At 41.0% G+C, this 9718-nt stretch overlaps 1 pseudogene; it reads left to right on the plus strand.

The window, feature by feature from the left end:
* The first annotated feature begins 487 nt into the window (after window positions 1-487).
* LOC112808799 (U6 spliceosomal RNA) lies at window positions 488-587 on the plus strand (annotated as a pseudogene).
* The last annotated feature ends 9131 nt before the right edge of the window (window positions 588-9718 follow it).

Here is a 9718-nt window from a genome sequence, read left to right on the forward strand (position 1 = left end):
AACCACTGAAAGTGTTTGAGCGAGAGCAACTGAGTCACATTTTTGTCTTAGCCAGGGGAAAATCAAGGTTCAGTGGGATCTGAAGCTTGTACAGTTTGTGCGGTAGGACTTTAAGAAAAGAATATAGACTTGTGAATACAAAATTAGGCTCAAAGGTAGACAGAGTATTTCTAGAAGCTATTCCTACACCTGGGTAATAACTATAAACAGAAGAGATTCAGTGTCTCACTAAACCCAAACTAAATGTAACCCCTAAATCAACTTCCACTTAGCTGAATCTCAAAAATATCAGGCAGCTCCAACACCACCTAATACAAGAGAAAGTGTGACTGACTAGGAGGAAACCAGTGGAAGGGGAAAGCAGTTTTAACCAATTGTGCTTTAACCATAGTTTGCAAACTTTATAAAAACATATGACCATGTGCCCATATGACAAGTGATAGGTCCTGCAGCTAAAGCTTTCTTAGCTTCACAAGGAGGCAGGAGGGGCTCACTTTGGCCATAATAAAATTGGAAAGACACAAAGAAGATTAACATGGCCCCTGCACAAGGATGACATGCAATGTTATGAAGTTTTCCATAATTAAAAGGAAAAATGAAGGGAGATAGGAGGGAGGAGGCTGTTGCATTAGTAATGAAAAAAAGATGAGGCCTGAATCAGGATAGCTGCCACACAGGTAGAAAAGGATTAGATAAGTGGTATATTTTGGAGGTTTAATAGACAGGGCTTGGGTACTAATTGAAAATAGTAGGTGGAGTGAAAGGAGTCTGAGTTCATTTCTGGGTTGGGTGTCAGGAGTGGATAATGGTGCCATTGACTGAACTAGAGTGCACAGAAGGAAAAGCAGGTTTGGTGGGGAAGAAGAAACTAAGTTCAGTTTGGAGCACGTTGAGTTTAAGTGTGGGGGGGACATTAATTCACTGACCCAGAAATTCTTGAGCATCTACTATGCACCAGTGCTAGGTGCTGAGGATGTAGTGGTAACCCAGACAAGATCCTGGCCTCCATGGACCTGACATTCTACTTGGGGATCAGTCAATAACCAAACAAATACAGTCTCATTCATATATTTATTGAGCACCTGTTATATACCAGTCACTGTTCTAAGCACTGGGGACTCAAGGCAAACACAAAAAGACCAGGTCCCTGCCCTGATGTGATTCCCATTCCAGCTAGGGAAACAGACAATGAAGTGAGTCAAACGTGAGAATCTCAGATTGCAGTGAGTGCTATGAGGAAAATAAAGCAAGTCATGAGATAAAGATTCAGGTCGAAGTTAGTTTGTTTTAGATAAGGTACTCAAGGAAGGCCTTTTGGAGAAGGTGACATGTGATCTGAGATCTGAACAATACTAAGTGACCAGGGACAGGGCAGAAGGAATAAAAAGCGCAAAAGTCTTAATGTGGTTGGCGGGGGGAGGGCAGTTCAGGGCACCCTTTCAATAACACTTCCTGAGCATTTATGATGGACTGGCCCAGATACAGGGGGTGACTGGGGTGGGGTCTCCAGCCATGAATAAGAGACCCTGTATTTACCCTTAAGGAGTAGACGGTCTAAGGAGGGAGTCTAGGTTCATTGAACAATACAAGGCTGAAAAAAGTCAAACCCTAAGTGCTGCCTATACAGGTATCAGCAACATGTGTGGGAACAAAGAGCCACAATTGATTCAAACATGTTCGGTTGGTATGTCAGGAAAGCCTTCACAGGAGCTGGCATCTGACCCAGGTATAGTAGTACTCATCCCTGAAACTTCCTCCCCATTGTTCTCGGGAGGTGGGGTGGGGGTGCTAAAGGATAATGGGAAAGGCAAAGCTGACAGGGAGGCTGCCCTAGAGTCTTTCCTCCCCTACCCCACCTCCACTTAACAGTTATAAAAATTTCCTTTTAGGGGCACCGGGGTGGCTCAGTCCTTAGGCGTCTGCCTTCAGCTCGGGTCATGATCCCAGAGTCCTGGGATCAAGCCCCGCAAGCCCTGCATCGAGCCCTGCATTGAGCCCTGCATCAGGGCTCCCTGCTCAGCAGGAAGCCTGCTTCTCCCTCTCCCACTCCCCCTGCTTGTGTTCCCTCTCTCGCTGTCTCTCTCTCTCTGTCAAATAAATAAAATCTTTTAAAAAAATAAAAATTTCCTTTTAACTGTAGAAGCAATACTAAATGCCTTCCCATTGTAAACATTCAAACAGGCTGAAGATACCCCTGCCCACCACTCAATCCCTGTTTACTTCCTTAGGGGGAACCTCAGTGGCCTCTTTTCCAATTCATCTCTCTGCATATGTTATGTACATTTAACTGTTGAGATGCAAAATGAGATGGGCTAAAGTGGACTATAAAGTACAGGAGAAAGAAGGGAAAATGGAAAAAATAACATGAGGAAGAACAGGCTTGCTCCAAAACAGACTGAGAAGTACAAGGACAGTGAAAACTAAAGAAAAATAATGACAAAAGAAAAATAAAGATAATAACATTATCTGAGGACTTACTATGTGCTAAGCACAGTTCTAGGCTCCTTACATGCATGTGTTAACTCCCTCAATCCTTAAAGCAACCCTATGAGTTAGGGACGGGTACTATCCCCATTTTAAGGATAAGGAATACAGGCATATCTTGAAAATATGGTGGGTTCAGTTCCTGAACACTGCAATAATAAAGTGAATATCGCAATAAAGTGAGTCAAATGAAATTTTTGGTTTTTCAGTGCATGTAAAAGTTATGTTTACACTATACTAGTCCATTCAGTGTGCAATAACAGTATGTCTAAAAAACCAACATAGATACCTCAATTTAAAAAATACTTTATTGTTGGGGTACCTGGCTGGCTCAATCAGTAGAGCGTGTGACTCTTGATCTTGGGGCCATGAGTTCAAGCTCCATGTTGAGCATAGAACTTACTTAAAAAAATACTTTATTGCTAAAAAATGCTAACAATCATCTGACCTTTCAGCGAGTTGTAATCTTTTTGGCAGTGCAGGGTTTTGCCTCAATGTTGATGGTTGTTGGCTGATCAGGGTGGTAGATGCTGAAGGCTGGGGTGGCTGTGGCAATCTCTTAAAATAAGACCACAATGAATTTGGCCACGTCGACTGACTCTTCCTTTCAGAAATGATTTCTCTGTAGCATGTGACGCCATTTGATAGCATTTTACCCACAGTAAAATTTCTTTCAAAAGTGAAGTCAATCCTTCAAGCCTTGCCACTGCTTATCAACTAAGTTTATGCCATATTCTAAAGCCTTTGTTATTCCAACAGTCTTCACAGCATCTTCACCGGGAGTAGATTCCGTCTCAAGAAACCACTTTCTATGCTCATCCATAAGAGGCAACTCACCCATTAATTTTATCATGAGATCATGGCAGTTCAGTCACATCTTCAGGTTCCACTTCTAATTCTAGTTCTCTTGTGGTTTCCACCACATCTGCAAGTACTTCCTCCACTGAAGTCTTGAACACCTCAAAGTCAGAAATCATCCATGACTTTTTAAAAAAAATAGTTTGCATTTTATTTAAAACCAACCAAGCACTGATAAAAATATCTATCACAGCAACCAAAACAAATGATGTAATATATGGTGATTAACATAACAATAAAAAATTAAAAAAATATATCTATCACGGCAGCTGTGATTGCACATCAAACCTTAACAGTAAGAACTTGGCATGGAATTCATCCTTCACATCATGTGCTGGGCCCAGCAGAAGACACCCACCTCCACCAGAACCTCAGGGGAAGAATGAGACCCCTGGTAGAGAGGGCTCAGGTGGCAGGCACTCTGCCTTTCTCCAAGCTGTGAAGGGAAGGGGCCCTGCAGCTCTGGTTGTCTGCTCTGCCACTTGGGTGGATCCTGATCAGCAACTCCTTAGTGGCAGTGAGTGGAGGGAGAGGGGTGAAGAACCATCTGGAGCTGTGCAGACAGGATTAGTCCCCCTTTCTCCTTCAGTATCTCTGAAATCCCCTCAGGGGATCTGACGGCCATTGCAGGTTCTGAGATATAGGCACAAGCCTATGAAGCAGTCACCTTTTCTTTGGTTGAAGGGGGATCAAGATTCTGATAGGGAAAACTCTCTGCTTGGAATCAACTTCTTCTAAACTCTTGTTAATATTGATATGTTGACTTCTTCCCATGAATCATGAATGTTCTTAATGGCATCTAGAATGGTGAGTCCTTTCTGGAAGGTTTTCAATTTACATTGCCTAGATTCATCAAAGAAATCACTATGGCAGCTATACTGTTAGGAAAGGTACTTCTTAAATAATGACTTGAAAGTTGAAATTACTCCTTGATTCATGGGCTAGAGAATGGATGTTGTGTAGCAAGCATGAAAACAACATTAACTTCATTGTACATCTCTATCAGAAATGTTGGGTGACTGGGTACATTGTCCTTTGGAAAGGAATCCTTTTTTCTGAGCAGTAGGTTTCCATAGTGTGCTTAAAATATTCAGTAAACCACATAAACAGATGTGTTGTCATCCAGGCTTTGTTCCATTTATAGAGCACAGGCAGAGTAGATTAGCATCATTCTTTTTTTTTTTTTAAGTAAACTATGCCCAATGTGGGGCTCAAACTCATAACCCTGAGATCAAGAGTTGCATGTTCTACCAAATGAGCCAGCCAGGCACCCCATTAAGGGCCCTAGGATTTTCAGAATGGTAGATGAGCCTTGGCTTCAGCTAAAAGTCACCAGCTGCATTTGCACCTAATAAGAGTCAGCCTGAAGCCAGAGATTGGCTTCTCTTCTCTAGCTATGAAAGTCCTAGATGGCATCGTCTTCCAATCGAAAGCCATTTTGTCTCCAAATTTAGTGTAGCCACCTTCATGAATTACCTTAGCTAGATCTTCTGGAGAACTTGCTGCAGCTTCTACATCAGCACTTGCTGCTTCACCTTACACCTTTGTGTTATGGAGACTACTTCTTTCCTTAAACCTCATGAACCAACCTCAGCTAGCTTCAAACTTTTCTGCTGCAACGTCCTCAGCTCTCTCACCCTTCACACAACTGAAGAGTTAGGGCCTTGCTCTGGATTAGGCTTTGTCATAAGGGAATGTTGTAGCTGGTTTGATCTTCTATCCAGACCACTAAACTTCCTCCATATCAGCAATAAGGCTGTTTCACCTTCTTTTCTTTTTAATAAAGATTTTATTTATTTATTTGACAGAGAGAGAGAGAGAGCACAAGCAGGGGGAGTGGCAGGCAGAGGGAGAAGCAGATTCCCCCCTGAGAAGAGGGCCTGACATGGGGCTCGATCCCAGGACCCTGGGATCATGACCCGAGCTGAAGGCAGATGCTTAACTGACTGAGATGTCCAGGCACCCCAAGGCTGTTTCTTATCATTTATGTGTCCACTAGAGTAGCAATTTTAATTTCCTTCAAAAACTTTTCTTTTGCATTCACAATTTGACTGTTTGGTGCAAGAGGCCTAGCTTTCAGCCTGTCTCGGCTTTCAACATGTCTTCCCCACTAAGCTTAATCATTTTTAGCTTTTGATTTGAAAACCTGTAACTCTTCCCTTCACTTGAATACTTAGAGGACATTGTAGGGTTATTAACTAACCTAATTTCAATATTGCTGGGAATGGGGAGGCCTGAAGAGAATGAGAGAGATGGGGAACAGCTGGAGGGTGGAGCAAACAGAACACACACAATATTTATCAATTAAATTTCCTGCCTTATATGGGCAGAGTTCATGGTGCCCCAGAACAATGACAATAGTAACATCAAAGATTGCTAATAAGAGAGCACCATAACAAATATAGTAATAATAATGAAAAAGTTTGGAGTATTGTAAGAATTACCAAAATGTGACACAGAGACACAAAGTGAGCAAATGATGCTGGAAAAAAAGGTGCAAATAGATTTGCTGGATGCAGGGTTGCCACAAACCTTCAATTTAAAAAAAAAAAACAAGAACAAAAACAACACCCTACTATATGCAAAACACAATAAAGCAAAGTGCAATAAAATGAGGTATGCCCCTACAGAGACTTTATCACTTGCTCGAGGTCATATAGCTAATCCGTATCCAAGATGGAGTTCCTGGTGATACAGGTCCAGAGTCTATGCCCTTCACCACTCCATTATTCCACTAGCTGGATTTAAAAACAACTGGTGTTTCTAAGATCAATGTAGTGGGGGGAAAGTAATCAACCATTCTTCTCATAATTTGAATCACAGAAAGCAAAATAGGGTTTACACTCACTTGGGATAAAAACTAGCAGGATGGTCCCTCAGGTGCCAAACCAGGTAGGTTAAGGACACCAACCCACTCCCCCAGGGCTTGCTTTAAGAATGTGCCACTTGTGGGATTGCTGTCTTGACATTCTTAATAATTTTGTCTTTGACCTTGTGTCTTGTAATTGTAGTCCAACATGACTATGGAGTATACACGCGAACGGTAGAGATACACTGGATGGCAATGTGCACAGCACGGGGCACAGTAGGTTATGTGCATGCTGAGCAGTTGGTCAGGCTGCCTGGCGTGCACGGGCACATCTGGGGCAGTCCGGGGCACCATGCAGCCCAGAGGGGAGACAGCGGGCCAGTGACAATGGTGGTAGCAGTAGCAGAAGCAGCAGTGGTGGTGGGGCGACTATAGCCCCGAGAGAGAGGATGGCTTCTGCCTAGAGGCGGTGATGGGGCCCGGGATGAGAGGCAATCTTGCACTTCTGTCAGCTGAGTGTGTCCTGGCAGCGTCTGCACAAATATTAACTCTGGCTTGAGCACTGGGACTGCTGGTGCTCGGGCAGTAAACTTTGTCAGGAAATTGTTACAAAATAAAAGTGTATCCAAGGACATTGCAGTACAGTACATCGGGAGTTACAATTCTTTGAAGAGTTTAGAATCTCTGGTTCTGAAAACTGCTGCAACACTGCAACAAATAGCCACAGGCATAAAAATGGAAATGAAATTTAAAGATCATCACATTAGACACATTTGATGAAAGCTTCCGATGAGCTGATTATTAATGAGGAAGACAGTTTAAAAGTGTTTTCCTTGTAACTGAAGATACAGTGCTAGAATACATAAACAGGCATTTTGAGTTTTAAATTGTGAAGCCATTTTCCATGTCTTGTATGACCCTGTCTTAGTCTGTTTAGGCTGCTATAGCAAACTTTTATTTCTGGAGGCTAGGAAGTCCAAGAACAAGGGCTTGGCAGATTCAGTGTCGGGTGAGAGCCCACGTTCTGATTCGTATCTATGGCCATCTTCTTGCTGTGTGGAAGGGGTGAAGGAGCTCTTTGTGGCCTCTTTTATAAGGGCACTAATCCCATTCATGAGGGCTCTGCCCTCAAGGTCTAATCATTTACTAAAGGCACGGCTTCCTAATACTGTCACATTGGGGGTTAGGATTTTAACACATAAAGCTGGGGAGGGGGACACAACTATTCAATCTATAGCAACCTCCACAAGTTACAGGAAATGTCAGAGGAAACATCAAATGCCATTGTATAAATTTATATCTAAAATTCAATTCAGACTTTCACAAAAGTGATTTGTATGAAGAGTTAATTTTTTAAAAAACATTTTATTTATTTGACAGAGAGAGAGAGAGCACAAGCATGGGGAGTGGCAGGCAGAGGGAGAGGAAGAAGCAGACTCCCCGCTGAGCAGGGGGAGCCTGATGTGGGGCTTGATCCCAGGACCCTGGGATCATGACCTGAGCTGAAGGCATTCGCTTAACTGATGGAGCCACCCAGGCGCCCAAGAGTTAATTTTTTTTAGAAAAATTCTTCCACAAGAATCATCAGCTCTAGATGCAATAAAATTTTTCTTTTGAAACAATTTATCAGAAATCCATCATAATGTTGCCACAGCCTACAAAAAACAGTCCCAGTAACAGTTGCACCAACAGAGAATCCCTTTCAAAATGAAAAGTTACCAGATATTATTTGCAACATTTTGACTGATGGTGCTTTCCATTATATTGATTGGAAATAAAGTTGCTAAATCTAAGAAACAAAATGAATGAATAAACAAAAAAAGGATCAAACCTATAACTACAGAGAACAAACTGATGGTTGCTAGAGGGGACGGGTTTGGGGGGATAGGCAAAATGGGTGTAGAGGAATGAAAGATACAGGCTTCTAATTATAGAATGAATAAGTCATGGTAGTAAAAGTATGGCATGAGGAATATTGTCAATGATAATGTAATAGTGCTGTACGGTGACAGATGGGAGCTACACTTGTGGTGAGCACAGCATAATGTATGGAGGAGTTGAATCACTATGTTGTACACCTGGAACTAATGTAACATTTTGTGTAAACTATACTCAAAAAAATTTTTTAAAAGAAAATGAGGTTCCTAAAAATATAAATTTTGATGACTAATTGAATTTGCCGAAAAGGGAGGCAGAAAAACATTTTTTAAATTCTTTCTTTTAAAGTTTCTCTTTAAATTGCGGCTAGTTAACATACAGTGTAATATTAATTTCAGGTGTACAATATAGTGATTCAACACTTACATACATCACGGGGTGCTCATCACAAGTGCACTCCTTAGTCCCCAAAACCTATTTAACCCATCCCCCCAACCACCTCCCTCCTGGTAACCATCAGTTTATTTTCTGTAATTAAGAGTCTGTTTCCTGGTTTACTCTCTGTCTCTTTTTTTCTCTTGCTCATTTCTTTTGTTTCTTAAATTACCCAGAAGAGTGAAATCGTATGTTATTTGTCTTTCTGTAACTGACTTATTTGGCTTAGCATAATACTCTCTAGCTCCACCCACGTGGTTGCAAATGGCAGGATTTTGTTCATTTTTATGGCTGAGTAATAGTCCACTGTGTATGGATATATACACACACACATATTTTTATATAATGTGGGATATATATATACATGTATATAGATATATATGTATATGTATATAGATATGTATAGATATGTATATGTATAGATATATATTCCACATCTTCTTTATCCATTCATCAGTTGATAGACACTTTGGCTGTTTCCATAATTTGGCTATTGTTGATAATGCTTTTATAAACATCAGGGTGAATTTACCCCTTTGAATCTGTATTTTTGTATTCTTTGGGTAAATACCTACTAGTGCAATTGCTGGATCATAGGGTAGTTCTATTTTTAACTTTTTGAGGAAACTCCATACTGTTTTCCAGAGTGGTGGCACCAGTCTGTATTCCCACCATTGGTGCAAGAGGGTTCCCCTTTCTCTGCATCCTTGTCAACACTTGTTTCTTGTGTTATTGACTTTAGTCATTCTAACAGGTGTGAGGTGATATCCCATTGTATTTTTGATTTGTATTTCCCTGATGATGAGTGATGTTGATCATCTTTTCATGTGCCTGTTGGCCATCTGTATATCTTCTTTGGAAAAATATCTATTCATGTCTCCTGCCTATTTCTTAATTAGGTTATTCATTTTTGGGGTGTTGAATTTTATAAGTTCTTACATATTTTGGATACTAACCCTTCATTGGATATGTCACTGGCAAATATGTTCTCCCATTTTTTAGGTTGCTTTTCAGTTTTCTTGATTGTTTCCTTCACTGTGATGTATAGTCTCAACAATTTATTTTGCTTCTATTTCCCTTTCCTCAGGAGACATATCTAGAAAGAAGTTGCTATAGCTGATGTGAAAAAAGTTACTACCTGTGTTCACTTCTAGGATTTTTATGGTTTCAGGTCTCATATATAGGTGATTAATCCTTGTTGAATTTATTTCTGTGTATGGTGTAAGAAAGTGGTCCACTTTTCCCAACACCATT

The sequence above is a fragment of the Callorhinus ursinus genome, unplaced genomic scaffold, assembly GCF_003265705.2.
Source record: "Callorhinus ursinus isolate GAN/ISIS: 27379988/994484 unplaced genomic scaffold, GSC_fseal_2.0 scaffold103, whole genome shotgun sequence".
In the NCBI taxonomy this organism is placed as follows: Eukaryota; Metazoa; Chordata; class Mammalia; order Carnivora; family Otariidae; genus Callorhinus; species Callorhinus ursinus.